Here is a 21302-nt window from a genome sequence, read left to right as displayed (position 1 = left end):
AGCATTAGTTTTATGCACTGGGAAAAATTTATTCAAAAATTTAGTTACCATTTGTTCCCATGATGTAATGCTATTAGCAGGCAAAGTATTTAACCATGAACGAGCTCTATCCTTTAAAGAAAATGGGAATAATCTGAGTTTAACATCATCGTCTGAAAAAATCTCATATTTAAATGTTTGACAAATAGCATGAAAATCATTCAGATGATTATATGGGTCCTCATTTTCTAAGCCATAGAATGTGGGGAGACAATTTAGCACACTAGGTTTTAGTTCAAAGCTCCTAACAGCTACATTTGGGTATCTTATACATGATGTGCTCAAATTACCTAAGGGACAAAAATAGTCCTTAAATGGACTCTCTTGTGGTGCTTGTAAATCCATTCCAAATTTATTTTTAACGTGCTTGTGTGTGCGAACTATTTTTCTAGTTCAAGGTCTATAGGTTCAAGATTAGGTAATAATGACCTACGACCATACATGCAAGAAACACAAAAATAAATGGGAACAAAACAAATAAAAATAAAGAAGAATGAGAAATTACGTTACTAACCTTATCACGCTGTTAAAATCTTTCTATAAAAATACACAAAAATAAATACGTGAAATAAATTAACTAAAAATAAATTAATAAAATAAACAAAAAAATTACAAAGAAAAATAAATTGAAAATTATATTACAGAATTTTAAAGAAGAGAAAAAGAAAAGAAATACTAACCTTTAAATGTAGATTCACTTTTTTTTCTTTTTCTTTTTTAATAATAAAAAAAATACAAGAAAAAAAATAAAAGAAATTATTCACAAAAATTAATTTTACGAATTAAAATAACTTACCTCCCCGGTAATGGCGCCAAAAACTTGTTGTGTAAATTTTATTGAACTCGTAAATGCACGAATCTATTGTAGAATAGATCAATGGTGACGAGTGTCGATCCCACGAGGAGGTTGATTCTAATTGTGTGTAGAATTAATTTTGTATGAGGGTGGTTGGATTTGTGGTGAAAATGACTTAGATTATCCTAAAATTAGAATTTAAATGTCGAGAATAAATTGAATAGAAATCTATTGAAATGACATACTTGGGGATCTGGATCCGTATCAACATACACCATGGGCTAAATATTCCTTATTAATACCAATTAAATCATGAGGGGGGAATCCACACCTCATGAACCACACTCTAATCAATATGGTGCTAAGGGCTTATCGTGCCAAATAATAATAACCTTGTACTAAAGAGCCGGTGAAACCAAGGCGGTATCTAGACAAGATTATTATTATTTGTCGACGAGAAGTCAAAACATCCACAAAAACTAGAGGGGAAGAGAAAATAAATTTACCAAATAAAGCCCATGACACATGTTGAGACTTCACCTTCAACCCAAGCTTGAAAGAAAATTAGCTACTCATAATTGAACTAGGGGTAAAATAAAAATTTATTAAAATACATAGAAAATACAAGATGGAGAAGGAATTACAGAAAATAAATCCCAAAAATGGATTCAGAGCTATTAAATTAGGGGGGAGACCCCCTTTTTTATAGATACATTGAGTAAATCGTGGCCATCGGATTAAAAACAGTTTGGACGCTCAGGATTGCGCCACATCATCAGTCAACAGTACGCGGTTTGACCACGCCGGTGAACAGTAACACGATTTTACCCGGGTTGAACAGTGACGCGGTTTGGTTGAAAATAATCCTGTGTGATGCATGTACCGTACGCAAGATTTTTAGTCCACTGATACGCTGCCACGTCACCATCAACAGTACATAAGAATTTTAGTCCAATAGGATCGTCACACTTCATCAGTCAATGCCACATTATTGCTCAATGCCACGTCATCGATCCGTCTATGTGAACAGTGTCGTGAACAGCAACGTAGACAATACCGTGCACATGAATAGTACCGTACATGTGAACAGTGCCATTTTTCCTTTTATGCTCCTCCTAAGATTTTTTACCGTTCTGAGTTCAAACGTGATGTCTGTTTTGCCGTCTGATCTCTGGTGTATTGTGAAATGACCATGATGCCCCTAAAATATATAAAATACTTAATTAAAATAAAACACACATAATTAAATTATAAGAAGCTTAAATACATAAAAGTAAGGGTTGTTAGTAAGACGTGAAATGTAAAATGATGATTTTCTCCTTTATAAATATACATTTTCTAACACTCAACATTAGGGTTGATGCATCAACTACCTGGCCCTCAGCTGTGATGGCGGCAATTATATCAAGCAGCCGCTTGGCTTCTGCAAGTGTAGGTGTAACTCTGGTTGCTGCAGCAGCCAGCTCTGCATCGATTTGCTCCATTTCATCTTCAGAGGCTGGAGGTGTTGCTATTTTTGCCTTGCCCTTGCCCAAAAGGACTGGAATGGAGGGTTCCTCTTTAGGGTCATTCTCTTCCTTTTCTTGTATAATGTGCCTTTTCCTAGTTTTGGAATGGGTATTGATTGAGGGTTCCTCACGCTCTTTCTCAAAGTCGTCCTCTGCCTCTGTGGGTGAGTTGTCAGTCGCAGACTTGTCACCTTCTTCTTCAGGTTGATCAGATGGTTCAGCATCTTCTAATTCTACCTCCGCTTGTGGTTCTGCTGCAGCTTCAGCTTCTGGTTCATCTGTGGCAGTGGCTTCCTCACTGGCTTCTGCTAGAGCACTTGTGGTGTTGGTGTCAAAATTGTACTGCTGGAACAATGAATTAGGGAAGTTCTGGTGAGTGTGTTTCATGTAAAGAGGAAATTAGTGTAGTTGGTTGTCCAGGTGTTGTAGATAGCTCCAAAACCGATCGTTTTCTCTTTGTTGAGCCTCAGCACATTGCTCCTGTTACAGCAGCTGGTTCAATTGTTGTTCCAGCACTCTCACCAGCAACTCTCTCAATGGTACGTGTCGTAAAGGCACCATCATTCTTGACATGTTCATCTTTCGCATCAAGACAAACACCGGATACTACACAGATGCTGGTAATGAGTGAAGGAAATAGCAAGGCAGTAGTTTTGTGATTCTTTACTGCACAATCTCTGATTTCGTTTTCGATGATGCTGCCCACATTTATAGGAAGCCCCCGAACAATGGCATATAACAACACTAACCTTTCTTGTGAAACTGTAGTAGTGTGAGTGGTTGGCATAAGCCTAGATTTCAGAAATTTCACCCACACCTTAGCAATAGGTTTCAAATATATCTTATTAACTACACGCCCTTCCTTATTAGCCCATGATGCCCCTTCTATTGTAAAAGTTATGAAGATGGTGTTCCATTTTTTCGTGGTCAATTTATCAAGCAACTTGGCATACTCACAATTAATTTCAGCAGGTAAATTATAAAAAGCATTTACAACGTGGAAGTCTAATGGAACAAGTGTGTTTCTTACCCAAATGTTGTGCTGATCAGAGCTTACCAAATTGGCGTAAAATTCCTTGACTATTGGTAGAACAGGATCTCGAGGGTGGTTGCAAAACTCTAACCATCCACGCTTTGCTGCAGCATTGTGTATTGTTTGCACAATTTCGATGAGTTGTTTTGGAAATTGAAACCCTTTTTTCTTCCAGAATCTTGCACAGGTCAATGAATTCTTCATATTTTTCTTTAGCATGGTAACTCTAAAAGCGTAAAGGATCTTTGAGGCGGCTGGTTGTTTTCTTATACCTTGGCATGGCTATAGCAGTAACAAATGGAGGATAATGTCCCTGAGAGTAAAATGAGAAGATGAGGGTAAGAATTATTAGAGTTGCACTTGCGAAGGAGAGGGAATAATGTCGTAGGTCACTATGCACAGTGATTCCCTTTTATAGTTGAATTTAAATGAAGATAAATCCGGTAAATAAAGATAAATTGGGGAAAAAATATTTTGAATATAATAAGTATATCCCAAAAACATAGGCCAGCTAAATTAATGCATTCATTTAGGAGATTTTTTCTCAATCGCTATCCAAATTCATGCAACCATCTGTCATGATTTATCTCCAACGGTAAGTGAGAGGCTCCAATTTTTAATTACTGTAATGGCAATATTAGTTGCTGCAGCACCCATTTGCGTGCTCTAGCAACGGTTACATACTCCATTCTCATACCTTCTGACACGTGACTTGACTCTACACTCTGTAACCGTACAACCTCACTTGTCAAAAAGGAATTCAATCGCCACACATACTTACCACAAAAACTAAAACCAATTCTAAAAATAATTAAAAATAAAGAGATCAAATGATAACAAAAGTAAAGAGTGCAATAATGTGAAAAGATAAAACTAAATAACTTGAATTGAAGAAAAAAATTAAATAAAATGGAAGAAAGGGAGAGTCGTCAACAAAACCAAAGAGGATCAAACTCGGTTTGAGTTGGCTTTCTCCACAATGGGTTGCCCCCTATTGAGCGCTTGATTTAAGGTCCTTCAGCCTGACCTTCTTTCACTACTCAATAGCTAGGTTCTTTAAGGAGTAAAAACTCCTTTGAACAATCTGTCGCTAGGTGTATGTAATGCTTATCCCTGTGTCCATTAACTTTAAATTCTTGACCTGTTTGTTCATCTAAAAGATCAACAGCTCCATGAGGATAAAATTTCAACAGCTTAAAAGGTTCAGACCATCGTGATTTTAGCTTTCCCGGAAATAATCTTAATCTTGTATTATAAAGCCACACTAATTGACCAGGGCTGAATTGCCTGTTTTGAATATGCTTGTCGTGCCAGTGTTTTGTCCTCTCTTAATAGATTCTTACATTTTCATATGATAATGGTTGTAATTCATCAAGCTCATAAAGTTGAAGCTTCCTTTGCTCTGCTACAGCATGAATATCCCAATTTAATTGCTTCAGTGCCCAGTGTGCTTTATGCTCTAGCTCTAGTTGCAAGTGACAAGCCTTCCCATAAATAATTCGGTAAGGAGACATGCTAAGTGGAGTTTTGTATGTTGTTCTATAGGCCCATAGGGAGTCATGTAACTGCAAAGACCAATCCTTCCTTATTGGGTTCACCACTTTTTCTAAGATCTTTTTAATTTTTCTGTTGGACACTTCAGCCTGACCATTGGATTGTGGGTGACATGTTGTTGCTACCTTGTGTCTGACTCCATATTTTACCATAGCTGCAGCAAAGACTTTATTGCAAAAATGAGTACCCTCATCACTAATAATTGCTTTAGGAGTACCAAACCTGGAAAAAAATATTTTTCTGAAGAAAAGCCACCATTGTTTTAGCATCATTGGTAGGTAATGCTGCAGCTTCTACCCACTTGGAGACATAATCCACAGCAACAATGATATATAAGTTCCCAAAGGATGGTGGAAAAGGTCCCATGAAATCTATTCCCCAGACATCAAAAACTTCCACTTCCAGAATGTTGGTCAATGGCATTTCATGTCTTTTAGTGATGTTCCCTGTCCTTTGACACCTGTCACAACATTTAACAAATTCATAAGCATCTTTAAAAATAAAAGGCCAGTAATAATCTGATTGTAGAACTTTAGCAGTTGTTCTGTGACTACCAAAATGTCCTCCATATGCTGCAGCATGGCATGACTCCAGTATGTAGGGAATTTCTCCTTCTGAAGCACATCTTCGAATTACTTGATCTGAGCATAGCTTATATAAATGTGGGTCATCCCACTGATAACTTCTAACATCATGAAGAAATTTCTTTTTCTCCTGAAACTTCAGCTCAGGTGGTAGCAACCCACTTACTAAGTAGTTAGCCAAATCTGCATACCATGGAGATCCTGACTGTTGCAGCATCTGTGCTTGCTATACTACCAATAGTTGTTCATCAGGAAAAGTTTCAGTGATGTCACTCCTTGTCAAGATACTTGTGTCTGCTTCCAGCCGTGATAGGTGGTCTGCTACTTTATTCTCAGTCCCCTTTCTATCTTTAATTTCCAGATTAAATTCTTAAAGCAATAAGATCCATCTGATTAATCTTGGTTTGGCATCCTTCTTTGAAATTAAGTATTTGATGGCTGCATGGTCTGTGTATACAGTTACTTTAGTACCCACCAAGTAAGCTCTGAATTTATCAAAAGTAAATACTACTGCTAGCAACTCTATCTCTGTAGTGGTGTAATTGATTTGAGTTTGAGTAAGAGTTTTGCTTGCATAGTATATGGAGTGAAAAACCTTATCCTTTCTTTGCCCTAATACTGCTCCCACAGAATGGTCACTAGCATCACAGATCAGTTCAAATGATAGAGTCTAGTCTGGAGATATAACCACTGGTGCAGTGATCGGAGCTTTCTTTAATTCTCCAAATGCTTGGAGACAATCTTTGTCAAAGTGAAAAGGCTTGTCATATTCTAGCAATGAACATAATGGTTTAGTTACCTTGGAAAAATCCTTAATGAATCTTCTGTAAAATCCAGCATGACCAAGAAAACTCCTAATACCCTTTATTGAAGTGGAAGGTGGCAGTTTATCTATTACCTCTATCTTGGCTTTGTCTACCTCAATGCAATTCTTGGATACCTTATGACCCAACATTATTCCTTCTTGCACCATGAAATGACACTTTTCACAATTGAGTACTAAGTTAGTCATCTCACATCTTTTAAGAACTTCTTCCAAGTTATGTAAACAATCATTGTATGTCTCTCCAAAAACTAAGAAGTCATCCATGTAAACTTCTAAAGTCTGCTTTACCATATCAGAAAAAATAGACATCATGCATCTTTAAAAAGTTACTGGAGCATTGCACAAACCAAAGGGCATTCTTCTAAAGGCAAATGTTCCATAAGGACAGGTAAATGTAGTCTTCTCCTAATCTTCTGGAGCTATAACAATCTGGTTGTAGCCTGAATACCCATCTAGGAAGCAATAGTACTATTTTCCAGCAAGTCTGTCCAACATTTGATCTATGAATAGGAGTGGGAAGTGATCTTTCCTTGTGGATTTGTTGAGCTTCCTGTAATCCATACATACTCTCTATCCAGTCACTGTCCTTGTAGGAATAAGTTCATCCCTCTCATTAGCTATCATTGTTATCCCTCCCTTCTTTGGAACACATTGAATTGGGCTCACCCACGAACTGTCTGATATTGGATATATGATTCCAGCATCCAGCCATTTGATGATTTCCTTTTTCACCACTGCTTTCACAATAGGGTTCAACCTTCTCTGATGCTCCACCGAATTGCTGAAGCAATCTTCTAACAGGATTTTATGCATGCATATTGATGGGCTTATCTCCTTGATGTTTGCCATGGTCCATCCAATTGCTCTTCTGTATCTTCCAAGCAAATCTACGAGACTCTGTTCTTGACCTGCATTCAAGGTAGAGGAAATGATTACTGGGAGTGTGTTGTTTTGACCAAGATAAACATATTTCAAATGTGAAGGTAACAATTTTAATTCAAGACTAGAATATGATTCAATAGATGGTAAAGTTGTTTTTATTTCCCTGTCTGAAAGATTCAGATGCTCAATAAACCTATTATGCCTATCAAAATGCTTTTCTTCCTCTTCTAAATCTTCAAAGGTGGTCACTCTATTGATCTCATTACTGCAGCATCTGTCCATTCTGTCTACTACAACAAAATCCACAACACTTAGGAAATTGCAATCTTTTACTTCATCAAGGTTCTTCATAGCCTCTAGTACATTAAATATGACTTGCTAATCATTCACTCTTACGGTGAGCTCTCCGTTCTGTACATCTATCAGAGTCTTTCCTGTTGCTAGGAAAGGATTTCCAAGTATTATGGGTACCTCTTTATCAGCATCAAAGTCCAGTACAATGAAGTCTACTGGGAAGATGAATTTGTCCACCTTCACCAGTACATCATCAATTTTTCCTTCAGGATATGCATGAGATCTGTCAGCTAATTGCAGAGTAACTGTTGTTGGTCTGCATTCCCCTACTCCCAATTGCATAAATATAGACAATGGCATCAGATTCATATTGGCTCCCAAGTCACAAACTGCTCTGCCTGTGTACTTAGTTCCTATAGAGCAGGGCATTGTAAAACTTCCTGGATCCTTCACTTTTGTAGGAATCTTACTTTGGAGCATATTGTTGAGTGTTAGAAAATGTATATTTATAAAGGAAAAAATCGTCATTTTACACTTCAAGTCTTACTAACACCCTTACTTTTATGTATTTAAGTTTCTTATTATTTAATTACGTGTGTTTTATTTTAATTAAGTATTTTATATATTTTAAGGGTATTATGGTCATTTCACAATGAACAAGAGATCAGACGGCAAAACGGACATCACTTTTGAACTCAGGACTGTCAAAAACCTTAGGAGGAGCATAAAAGGAAAAATAGCACTATTCACATGTATGGTACTATTCACATGTAAGGTACTATCTACGTTACTGTTCACAACATTGTTCACATAGACAGATCGATGATGTGACATTGACCGATGATGTGGCAGTGACTGATAAGGTGTCACGATCCTATTGGACTCAAATTCTTATGCATTGTTGATTGGTGACCTGACAGTATGTTAGTGGACCAAAAATTACGCGTACGGTACATGCATATACACAGGATTATTTTCAACCAAACCGCGATACTGTTCAAACCGCGTGGTCAAACCGCGTATTGTTGACTAATGATGTGGCGCAATCTTGAGTGTCCAAACTGTTTTTAATCCGATGGCCATGATTTACTCAATGTATCTATAAAAAAGGGGCCTCCCCCCCTCATTTGATAACTCTGAATCCATTTTTGGGATCTATTTTCTGTAATTCCTTCTCCATCTTGTATTTCCTATGTATTTTAATAAATTCTCATTTTGCCCCTAGTTCAATTATGAGTAGCTAATTTTCTTTCAAGCTTGGGTTGAAGGTGAAATCTCAACATATGTCATGGGCTTTATTTGGTAAATTTATTTTCTCTTCCCCTCTAGTTTTTGTGAATGTTTTGACTTCTCGTTGACAAATAATAATAAACTTGTTTAGATACCGCCCTGGTTTCACCGGCTCTCTAGTACAAGGTTATTATTATTTGGCATGATAAGCCCTTAGCACCATATTGATTAGAGTGTGGCTCATGAGGTGTGGATACCTCCCTCATGATTTAATTGGCATTAATAAGGAATATTTTGTCCATAGTGCATGTTGATACGAATCAAGATACCCAAGTACGTCATTTCAATAGATTTCTCTTCAATTTATTCTCGGCATTTCAATTCCAATTTTAGGATAATCTAAGTCACTTTTACCACAAATCCAACAACCCTCATACAAAATTAATTCTACACATAATTAAAATCCACCTCCTCGTGGGATCAACACTCGTCACCATTAATCTATTCTACAATAGATTCGTGCGCTTACGAGTTTAATAAAATTTGCACAATAAGTTTTTGGCGCTGTTGCCAGGGAGGTAAGTTATTTTAATTCGTAAAATTAATTTTTATGAATAATTTCTTTTAATTATTTTCTTGTAATTTTTTTTATAAAAAAAGAAAAAAGAAAAAAAAGTGAATCTACATTTAAAGGTAAGAATTTCTTTTCATTTTCTCTTCTTTAAAATTTTGTAATTTAATTTTCTTTGTAATTTTTTTTGTTTAGCTTATTAATTTATTTTTAGTTAATTTATTTCACGTATTTTTTTTAAGTGTGTTTTTTTTTATAGAAAGATTGTAACAGCGTAATAAGATTAGTACCGTAATTTCTTCTTCTTCTTTATTTTTATTTGTTTTGTTCCCATTTATTTATGTTCTTTGCATGCATAGTCGAAGGTCACTATTACCTAATCTTGAGCCTATAGACCTTGAATTAGAAAAAATATTGTGCACACACAAACATGTTAAAAATAAAATAGATTTGCAACAACAAGCACCACCACATGATAGGTCATTTAAGGACTACTTTAGTCCCCTAGCTAATTTGAGCACATCATGCATAAGATACCCAAATGTAGCTTCTAGGAGTTTTGAACCAAAATCTAGTGTGCTAAATTGTCTCCCAACAATCTATGGCCTAGAAAATGAGGACCCATATAATCATTTGAATGATTTTCATGCTTTTTGTCAAACATTTAGATATGAGAATTTTTCAGATGATGATGTTAAACTTAGATTATTCTCATTTTCTTTAAAGGATAGAGCTCGTTCATGGCTCAATACATTACCTACCAATAGCATTACATCATGGGAACAAATGGTAACTAAATTTTTGAATAAATATTTCTCAGTGCATAAAACCAATACTATTCACAATGAAATTTCAGAGTTTACCCAGAGAAAAGGCGAGTCGTTTTTCGAAACATGGGAGCGATTCAATGGGCTACTCTTGAAGTGTCCACATCATGGGTACGAGAAATGGCACCAATACCAATACTTTTTGAAGGGATTATTGCCGAATGTGCAAGAATGACTAATGACAACAAGTGGAGGAGAGCTAATGTCAAAAAGTGCATCAGAGATTTGGGAATTCTTCCAGCGACAAGCGGATAATTCCCAACAACGGAGTCAGTTACTCAGGAATACTAAAAGAATTAAATGAGTAAATGAGGTTCACATTGGCAAGTCAACTTCGGGAATCAAATAAGTCAAGGAGATGGTTGAAGGTCTCGCTCGACAAATAGCATCGTTATCGACTGCTAAATCAACAGAGCCACATGACCATGACTCATACTTAGATCAAGCCAATGCCATAGGTGTAATGAGAAAACCATCTAATTACAACCCATACTCCAACATATATAACCCTGGATGGAGAGACCACCCTAATTTTTCATGCTCTCAAGGATTCCAACAGAATGGACCAGCAGCTCCAGCTCCACCAATGCAACTAATTCCTCAAATTCCTCAAGCCTTTCAGCCACCATTTAGACCATACAATCATAACCAAAACTACTCTCAACCCAGACCATGGGAGGATGCTTTCCATAATTTCAAGAATGTTACTCATTCTACGATTGAGCAACAGAACCACTCATTGATGGACTACGAAATGAAATGAGAGCAGGCTTCAACTCACAAGCCCAATCAGTTTCAAGCCTCGAGAAGATGGTAGGACAACTTGCTTCTTCAGTTCAGACCTTGGCAATGACTGTTGAGAAAGGTAAATTTCCAAGTCAACCAGTGCCTAATCCTAAAGGAGTACATGAAGCAAGTACCAGTTCACCACAGCAGCATGGAGAGGTCAAAGCAGTCATGACTTCGCGAAAAGGAAAAGAAGTCGACAACAAAGTAGAGATGCCAATGACAAAAGAAAATCAAATTGTACCTGTGAATGTTGAAGACTCACCATCGGAAGAGAAAGAATAAACCAACCCACGAGAATATGTTCCCAAAGCTCCATTTCCTCAGAGGTTAGCTAAAGGAAAGAAGGGAAAATCCACAGGTGAGATTCTTGAAATCTTCAAATAAGTAAGTGTTAACATCCCTTTACTTGATACTATAAAGCAAGTTTCATCTTATGCCAAGTTTCTTAAAGACCTTTGTACTAAAAAGAGAAACATTCATGCTCAAAAGAATGCATTTTTAACAGAAAACGTTAGTTCTATACTCCAACACAAAATTCCTCTAAAATGCAAAGACTCATGCTCCCCCACTATCTCATGTAGTATAGAGAATCACACAATTGAGAATGCTTTGTGGGATTTTAGGAGCTAGTGTAAATCTGTTACCTTATTCAGTGTTTGTGAAACTTGGACTTGGAGAATTACATCCAACTCCAGTAGTGTTATAACTTGCAGATCGGTCCACAAAAATACCTCATGGTATTGTGGAGGACGTGCTTATCCAGGTAGATAAGTTTTATTTTCCTGTTGATTTCATTATAATTGACACTCAACCAATCCAGGATTCAAGGAAGCACATCCCCATTATCCTCAGCCGACCTTTCTTAGCAATTGCGGATGCTCACATTCAATGCAGAACTGGAAACATGCAGTTGTCCTTCGGCAACATGATTATGGAGCTAAACATTTTCAACATTTCCAAACAACTTCACAATGCAGATGATGGAATTGTTGATGTGAATTTAATAGAAACATTAGTTGATAATACTTTTGTTTCAAACCTTAGTGATGATCCTTTACAAACATGTTTAACTCACTTTGGCTTGGATTTTGATATTGACAGATCAGTCGATGAGGTCAACGCCTTACTTGACTCAGCACCATCCATGGACATTAATAAATGGAAGTCAAAAGTTGAGCAACTAGCACCATCAGAGAAGAAACTCATCTCATTATCAGAATCACCACCGAAACTGGAGCTCAAACTATTACCCAACACTCTGGAATATGCATTTTTGGGAGAAGAAAGTACTCTACCGGTAATCATCTCATCATCCCTCAATGACGAACAAAAAGGTAAGTTGTTTGATGTTTTAAAAGAGCACAAAGGAGCATTATGATGGATCATAGCAGACATAAAAGGTATAAACCCAGTAGACTGCATACATTACATTCACCTGAATGAAAATACTAAACCTACTAGGGAAATGCAACGTCGGTTAAATCCTAACATGAAAGAAGTTGTTAGAACTGAAGTCCTTAAGCTATTAGATGCAGGTAACATTTACCCCATTTCTGATAGTTCATGGATCAGTCATGTACAAGTTGTCCCTAAAAAATCAGGAGTCACAGTAGTTACCAATGCCGATAATGAATTGATACCAACTGGAGTAACTACATGATGGCCTGTATGCATTGATTATAGAAAGTTGAATTATGTCACACGTACAGACCATTTTCCTTTATCATTTATCGATCAAATGCTTGATAGATTAGCAGGTCATGAATTTTATTACTTTTTAGATGGCTACTCAAGATATAATCAGATTCCCATAGCACCAAAAGATCAAGAGCAGACCACTTCCACTTGCCCTTTTGGCACATTTGTATATAGGAGGATGTCATTTGGATTATGTAATGCACCTGCCACATTTCAACGATGCATGTTAAGCATTTTTTCTGATATGGTTGAACGATTCCTTGAAGTCTTTATGGATGACTTTTCTGTCTTTGGTGATTCATTTGATCAATGTTTACATCATCTAACATTAGTTCTGCAGAGATGTATCGAGAAGAACTTAGTCTTAAATTGGGAGAAGTGCCATTTTATGGTAAAATAAGGTATTGTTCTCGGTCACATCATTTCGAGCAAAGGTATTGAGGTTGACAAAGCCAAGGTGGATCTCATTTCTAATCTTCCTCCACCCAAAACAGTCAAAGAAGTAAGATCTTTCCTTGGGCATGCTGGTTTCTATAGACGTTTCATTAAAGATTTTAGCAAAGTTTCTAGACCCTTATGCAATCTACTTGCTAAGGATGTACCTTTTATCTTTAATGATTCATGTCTTGTGGCATTTGAAAAGTTAAAGCAGTTGTTGACATCATCACCCATCATTCAGCCCCCAGACTAGAGCTTACCATTTGAGCTCATGTGTGACGCATCTGATTATGCAGTGGGAGCAGTGTTAGGACAAAGAGTTGATCGAATTCCCTATGTTATTTACTATGCTAGTATGACATTGAATTATGCACAGTTGAACTATTCAACTACTAAAAAAGAAATACTAGCAGTAGTGTTTGCATTAGAGAAATTTCGATCGTATCTCATTGGTTGTAAAATAATTGTATTCACAGATTATGTTGCTCTTAAATATATTCTCACAAAGAAAGATGCAAAAGCTAGACTAATTCGTTGGGTGTTACTTTTGTAGGAATTCGACTTGGAATTTAAAGATAAGAAAGGCACGGAAAATGTTGTGGCAGACCATCTCTCTTGTCTCCATTTTGACACAATTACTGAACCTTTAACATTGAATGAGTCATTTCCAGATGAACAATTGATGAGTGTGGAAACATTACCGTGGTATGCTGACATCGTGAATTATCTTGTTACAGGTCAACTTCCAGAGCATTGGACCAACCAAGACAAAGCCAATTTTTTTGCGGAAATAAAGAATTTCTTTTGGGATGACCCTTATTTGTTCAAGTATTGTGCAGATCAAATTGTCAGACAATGTGTCCCAAAAAATGAAATTTAAAATATCCTTTCATTATGCCATGAACAAGCTTGTAGAGGCTATTTCAGTACTAAGAAAACAGCTACTAAAGTTTTACAATGTGGTTTCTATTGGCCAACTATATTTCGAGACGCTTACACTTTTTGTTCTTCATGTGATAGGTGTCAACGAATGGGGAGCATTACACGAAGGAATATGATGCCACTAAATCCAATTCTAATGTTTGAGATTTTTGACGTATGGGATATCGACTTCATGGGACTCTTTCCCCTTTCTTTTGGCCATCAATACATATTAGTTGTTGTTGAGTACGTATCGAAATGGGTAGAAGCAATTCCATGTAGAACCAATGATCACAAGGTGGTGATAGGATTTTTGAAAAGCAACATTGTTTCACGGTTTGGATTCCCTCAAGCGATAATCAATTATGGTGGTGCCCATTTTTGTAACAAACCATTCAAAACTCTTTTGAAAAAGTATTCAATCACTCACAAAGTGGCAACCCCATATCATCCGCAAATCAGTGGCCAAGTTGAGATCTCCAATCGAGAAATAAAGCACATATTAGAAAAGACGGTGAGGCCAGACAGAAAAGATTGGTCATTAAGACTTGATGATGTATTATGGGCATATAGAACGGCTTTCAAGACCTCGATTGGGATGTCACCCTACAGGCTAGTGTATGGAAAAGCTTGCCACCTACCTGTGGAACTCGAACATTGTGCGTATTGGGCCATCAAGAAATTCAACTTTGACATGCAGCAAGCTAGCTCAGAAAGAAGATTACAACTGGCGGAACTTGAAGAAATTCGCAATGATGCATATGAAAATGCCAAGATTTACAAGCAGCGAATGAAAGTCTTTCATGACAAGCAAATTATGAGAAAATCTTTCACTCCATGTCAGAAAGTACTTTTATTCAATTCTCGCTTGCACCTATTCCCAGGTAAGTTACGCTCTCGTTGGTCTGGCCCCTTTATTATTTATACTATTTTTTGCAATGATGCATATGAAAATGCCAAGATTTACAAGCAGCGAATGAAAGTCTTTCATGACAAGCAAATTATGAGAAAATCTTTCACTCTATGTCAGAAAGTACTTTTATTCAATTCTCGCTTGCACCTAGTCCCAGGTAAGTTACGCTCTCGTTGGTCTGGCCCCTTTATTATTTATACTGTTTTTCCACATGGGGCAATTGAAATTAAAGACCCAAAGAATGGTGCCACGTTTAAAGTTAATGGTCAAAGATTAAAGCCATATCTAGAGTACCAACCACATGGAGAGGACACCGAAATAAATTTGAGTGACCCACCAGATTTGAATTGAGTTTTTTTCTTTCTTTTCGGTGATTTGATTTTTTTTCTTTCTTTCTTTTTATTATTCTTTGCTAATTGAAATTATTTTTACATAAGTGTGTTTGTTTAACCATTAAGTTTTCTCTTATCATTGTTAATCATAAGTACCATAGCTAAACAGTTCCTTTGAACATTCTTAAACCACTTCAACATGTAAAATCTCATCTCAAAAGGCAGATTCAATTTTGTAAAACACATCGTATTTAGGCTCTACAACCACTAGAGTTAGTATCCTATGTTGAGGATTTAGAAAGCCAACTCAGAGACATTGAGAGAAGTGTCTACAACATCCAGTTGGAGCTTGAGGTAAATTCAACAAGAGGACTATTTTAATTTTCTTTGTGTCTTTTAATTTTTTTTTTCTGTTTGTGTACTTTAGTTTGTTACCCCGGTGAAGTGGTGGATAACGGTACTCCGTGACAATCAAGTCGGTTACTTCAGTTTCCTATAATAACTGATATTCTGAGGCGAAGGTATGGACAGAAACGAGATTCTAGCAAAGTTTAACAATCGATTCCCTTCACTTCCTCATAATGCACTCCTTACAATCTATGAAGGTCGGTCCGAACGCATGCGATTGCTCATGAGGAATAACATACTTGCTGACATACGTTGGTTAATCAAGGCTAAAGTATGATTGGCAGGTGAGTTACCTCCAAAATTTATTGCATACGTGCCTGGTTGTAGTAAAGGAAATTATGCAAGAAAACGAAGAGCTCGAAGAATTTCTGTTGCTTGTCATAAATGTGCCAGAATGAGATGCAATAAAAACCCATATTCTTTAGGAATGGTGTCTGATAATAGGGAAGATAAGATTCAATTCATTAGTGATAACTTGAATAACGAGTCATTGGATGATATCATTCTGTCTCTTGAAACACATCCCAGTGGATACGTGCAATGAGCGATTCTCCAGTTATGGCCATTATTCCAGAAAGAGCATGCACGATATAGTCTCGGGAATCTGACTATAAACGACCTTGTTTGCCAGTTTATGAGAAAACTGGATGGGAAGTCTATCCTCGACCCATAGAGGGCTTTTAAGCCGTTTTTGGACGTAAAACCATAAGAAGATGTGAGCCACAATCGCAACTACCTGTAAATATCCTTTTACTTCACTGTTATTTTATTTCACTGCTGTTTTATCTTTTCCATTATTGTCTTTAATAATTTTTTTTATCAGTTTCTTTTTCTTTTTACTGTTTCCTTTTTGACTCGCGATCCATGTGCTTTACACTTTATTTGACACTGACATGCCACCTCATACACAGTTGTTGTGACCCACTGTCACCAAGATTCTTAAATATGACTTTTTGTTAAGCACTCACAAATTATTTTTGAGAAATATTCCAATGGCAGCTACTCCCAATAGACAATTCAAGAATATGTGTGTGCTTTCTGGATTTAACTATGGCAAACATAAAGAGTTCGTTGAGGCAGCCATAGATCTTGGTCGAAGCAAAGCAGAGAGAAAATTACACTTGGTGTATGGAGGAGGCAACCGAGGGTTATCAAAATTGGTCTCAGAAGCTATTTTTTTCAGAGGAAGCCAAGTGTTAGGCATCATCCCAAGAGCCCTAAAACCTTTGGGCAGTTTGTCTAACCCACCAATTGAAGAAGAGTTAGTCGTCTCAGGCATGCAAGAAAAAAAAACAGAAATGCTTAATCATGCTGATGCTTTGATTTCCTTCCAGGAGATCTTGCAACACTAGAGGTATTTATCACACTAGCATCTTGGACCCATCTGCACATTCACCAGAAACCCATCGGTCTGTTAAATGTCAATAATTTTTATGATGGCTTTATCGCATTTCTTAACCATGCAATAAAAAACTATTTCATTCCTTCCACAGCGAAAAAGCTTTTTATTTGTGCTCACACTGCTAATGAGCTACTTGATCTGTTAAAAGCATATAAACCAGAGCCAGACCCCTGAACCTTTATATTGGAGCATCCAAATAATGACGGTAACAGTAGCCGCAGTAAAAAGTACAAATTAGATTTAACTCTACGCTTGTAAATATTTTCTTCTGTGTTGCACCACCCAAGTGATTTCTTCTAAACTCTACTTCTTTCCTTTAAAACATTGAGGATAATGTTTCATTCTAGTTGGAGGGAGGGAATAGTCGACAATTGTGGAATCTTGGTTAAGTTTTTACTAATTTTTTGTTGTAGAAACTAACTATTGCTAACTTTTTGTGTTGAAGATGGCTGAATATGGAGTATAGTTACTCTAGAAACGCATCTTCTTCGTTAAAAAAAAAACAAAAAACAAAAAAAATTCTAGATATTTTCTTTTTCTTTATTAATTTTTTTTACAATCATTCTTCTTCTTCTTTCTAATTTCTCCTTTATAAATATATACTTTCAAATTTTTTGAGTCGAAGATGGCTAAATATGGAGTGTAGTGCCTCTAGAAACGCATCTTCTTAGTTTAAAAAAACCATTTCTTTTTCTATCATTTTAAGTGTAACTTTTCTAATTAGTTTTTCTGCATCATTTTCACATTTCTGTATGCATATTTTCCTTTCATGTTTAGAATAGGTTGGGGGGTAGAAAGTTGTTTAAAAAAAAATTGTGTGATTTGTTTTAACATTGGATGACATGATGAATTTTAAATTTTAGTATTTGTATTATCTTTGGTCTTAAGTGCTGTTACGCTATGTTTGCTACTCTACATGTTGATGTTGGAGACAAATATGAGTTGCTCGAAGGAATGAACATGTCATAATAAGTACCAAGTGAGTTTTTTTAGCCTATTATTTTTCTTGGAGAGTAACCCGTTTGCCCATTCTCTATACAGCTTAGCAGTTTATTATTTTATACACGATCGCTAGATTTCTTTTGAGTTAATCCTAAAAAAAAAAATGTGTGTTGCTACATTTGGAGGCTCATCTAACTAGTAGATATGGAAGATTATTTAGAACCCTAAAAGACGATGGAAAGGCCATCTTTGATCCGTTTGAGCCTTTTTAGCCATCCCTTTTATGAAATATCCATAGTTAACCCTTTTGAGCCTTTAAATATATATATATATATATTTTCTTTGTCAAACTTATCATCTTGACCCACTCCGATTTGGAGTATTACCCGATATCTTACGAGTTTCATCACCTATTTATGTTTGAGAAAAATGTAAATAATTATTTTTTTCAGTGAAGTTATGCCAAACAAAAGAAAAAAAAATAAAAAAATTGTTGTTAAAAAAATTTAAAAAAAATAACAATAATAGGTGAAATCCACCTTGCAACTTCCAAAAAAAATCTCTCTACATTTTTCTCAAACATACACTTTGTTTTCTTTATTTCCCTTCCTTTGATAGTCATGTCCCTAGCCTACATTACGTCCTAATAAAAGTCCTTCTTAATTTTAGGAAACTATAGTCTGAAGTAGAAGCTAGTTATATGGGCTAAAATGATGTAATGGTGCATAAAAAAATAATAAATAAATAAATAAATAAATTGGGTTGACTAGCATTTTTATTTGACTTGAGATCGTATTATTTCTAAGCTGAGGGCATATTTCTTTCATCTTGGTGAGAGCATGTGATATCACTTCTTTATTATTTTCTCTCAATTACCATTCATTGGAGTGACTATTTTTATTGGATTTAATTTCTTTGTGAGAGTGTCACTACTTCCAGTGAGATTTTGGGGTTTGACATGTCATTCTTGAAAGTAGCTATGACAAAGTCCACTGGGTTGATTCATATGGATGGTTGATGTGGGTGTGATGCTTCTTTAGACTGAAGATAATGCTTATACTTTTATTTGACTACTATCATTAGTCTGATTAAATAAACACGATTGTTTAAATAAATAAAAAAACATTTTGAATTTGAATTTTATTTTCGCTTTATTTGCTAGGGACTAACAATAAGCTGGTTGGGGGGTGTGTTGAGTGTAGGGATGGCAATTGTACCCGCAAACCCGCAAACCCGTCCAAACCCACCCGCCAAAACTCGCCCGTTGCGGGTAATTTTACCCGTTGCGGGCGGGTTTAGTATTATAAATTAAAACCCGCACATGGATGCGGGTGGGTTTGGTATTAACCTTATATCCGGTGGATACCCGCATGGATATCCACCAAACCCGCAATATTTTTTGCGAATATTTTTAATTTAATTTTAATCTAAAAATGTATAAAGAAAATAATGTCATTAATCAAATTACCAAATAACCAAAGGTTCAAAGTTGTGTATGTGTGTATGTGGCCCATCTCCTATTTTAAAGTCATAATCTAAAGAAAACTAAAGGCATTTCCCTTCGAATTAGTATTTGAAAATATTAATCTTAATTATTATTATAGGCATTGTGTTGGATGGGTGCTTATGGTGGTGAATGAAATGAATATCTTCTCTTGGAGCTTGTTTTAAATGATAATATGAAATGTAATTATTATTTTTAGATACTAGTTTGTGTTTTTTAAATAGATTTGTGTAATTTATACTTAAATTTGAGAATTTGTGTTGAATTGATGTGGAAATTTTAATTTTTCATTTACATTGTTTAAATATAAAATTGAGTATGTTATATAGAATTTGAGGTTATTATTATAAATTTATATATTAAACATGTGTGATTTTAAATACGGAAACCCGTAAAAAATCCGCCGGATACCATTGCGGGTTTGGTAATTGTTAAAACCCGTTGCGGGTGGGTTTTTTTAAAAAAATCAAAACCCACTGCGGGTGGGTTTTTTTAAAAAAATCAAAACCCGCTGTGGGTTGCGGGTGGGTTTTGTAATTTAAATTTTGTGCGGGTTTGGGTTTGGTAATGGCAAACCCGCTGCGGGCAGTGCCCATTGCCATCCCTAGTTGAGTGTTAGAAAATGTATCTTTATAAATGAGAAAATCATCATTTTACAATTCAAGCCTTACTAACACCCTTATTTTTATGTATTTAAGTTTCTTGTGATTTAATTACGTGTGTTTTATTTTAATTAAGTATTTTATATATTTTAGGGGCATTATGGTCATTTCACAATGAACGAGAGATCATACAGCAAAACGGACATCACTTTTGAACTCAGGACGGTTGAAAACCTTAGGACGAGCATAAAAGGAAAAATGGCACTATTCACATGTATGGTACTGTCTACGTTACTGTTCACGACACTGTTCACATAGACGGATCGATGATGTGGCATTGACTGATGAGGTGTCACGATTCTGTTGAACTAAAATTCTTATGCACTGTTGATTGGTGACATGGCAGCATGTTAGTGGACCAAAAATTGTGCGTACTGTACATGCATATACACATAATTATTTTCAACTAAACCACACTACTGTTCAAGCCGGGTCAAACCGTGTCACTGTTCAAACCGCGTGATCAAATCGCGTACTATTGACTGATGACGTGGCGCAATCCTAAGCGTCCAAACTGTTTTTAATCTGATGGTCATGATTTGCTCAATGTATCTATAAAAAGGGGGCATCCCCCCCCCCCTAATTTGATAGCTCTAAATCCATTTTTGGACTCTATTTTCTATAATTCCTTCTCCATCTTGTATTTTCTACGTGTTTTAATAAATTCCCATTTTACCCCTAGTTCAATTATGAGTAGCTAATTTTCTTTTAAGCTTAGGTTGAAGGTGAAGTCTCAACATGTGTCATGGGCTTTATTTAATAAATTTATTTTCTCTTCCCCTGTAGTTTTTGTGGATGTTTTGACTTCTCGTCGACAAATAATAATAAGCTTGTCTAGATACCACCCTGGTTTCACCGGTTTCCTAGTATAAGGTTATTATTATTTGGCACGATAAGCCCTTAGCACCATATTGATTAGAGTGTGGTTCATGAGGTGTAGATACCCTCCTCATGATTTAATTGGCATTAATAAGGAATATTTAGCCCATGTTGCATGTTGATACGGATCCAGATACCCAAGTACGTCATTTCAATAGATTTCTCTTCAATTTATTCTCGTCATTTCAATTCCAATTTTAGGATAATCTAAGTCACTTTCACCACAAATCCAACAACCTTCATACAAAATTAATTCTACATATAATTAAA

The 21302-nt window shown here is 36.0% G+C and overlaps 1 non-coding gene across 1 annotated transcript; it reads right to left on the bottom strand.

The window, feature by feature from the left end:
* Window positions 1–10154: 10154 nt before the first annotated feature.
* LOC112101239 lies at window positions 10155–10258 on the bottom strand. Its single transcript, XR_002907366.1, has one exon. It is a non-coding gene; the product is annotated as a small nucleolar RNA R71 (small nucleolar RNA).
* Between the last annotated feature and the right edge of the window lie 11044 nt (window positions 10259–21302).

The sequence above is a fragment of the Citrus clementina genome, unplaced genomic scaffold, assembly GCF_000493195.1.
Source record: "Citrus clementina cultivar Clemenules unplaced genomic scaffold, Citrus_clementina_v1.0 scaffold_2, whole genome shotgun sequence".
In the NCBI taxonomy this organism is placed as follows: domain Eukaryota; kingdom Viridiplantae; phylum Streptophyta; class Magnoliopsida; order Sapindales; family Rutaceae; genus Citrus; species Citrus x clementina.
This window is presented reverse-complemented; position numbering and strand designations above follow the sequence as displayed.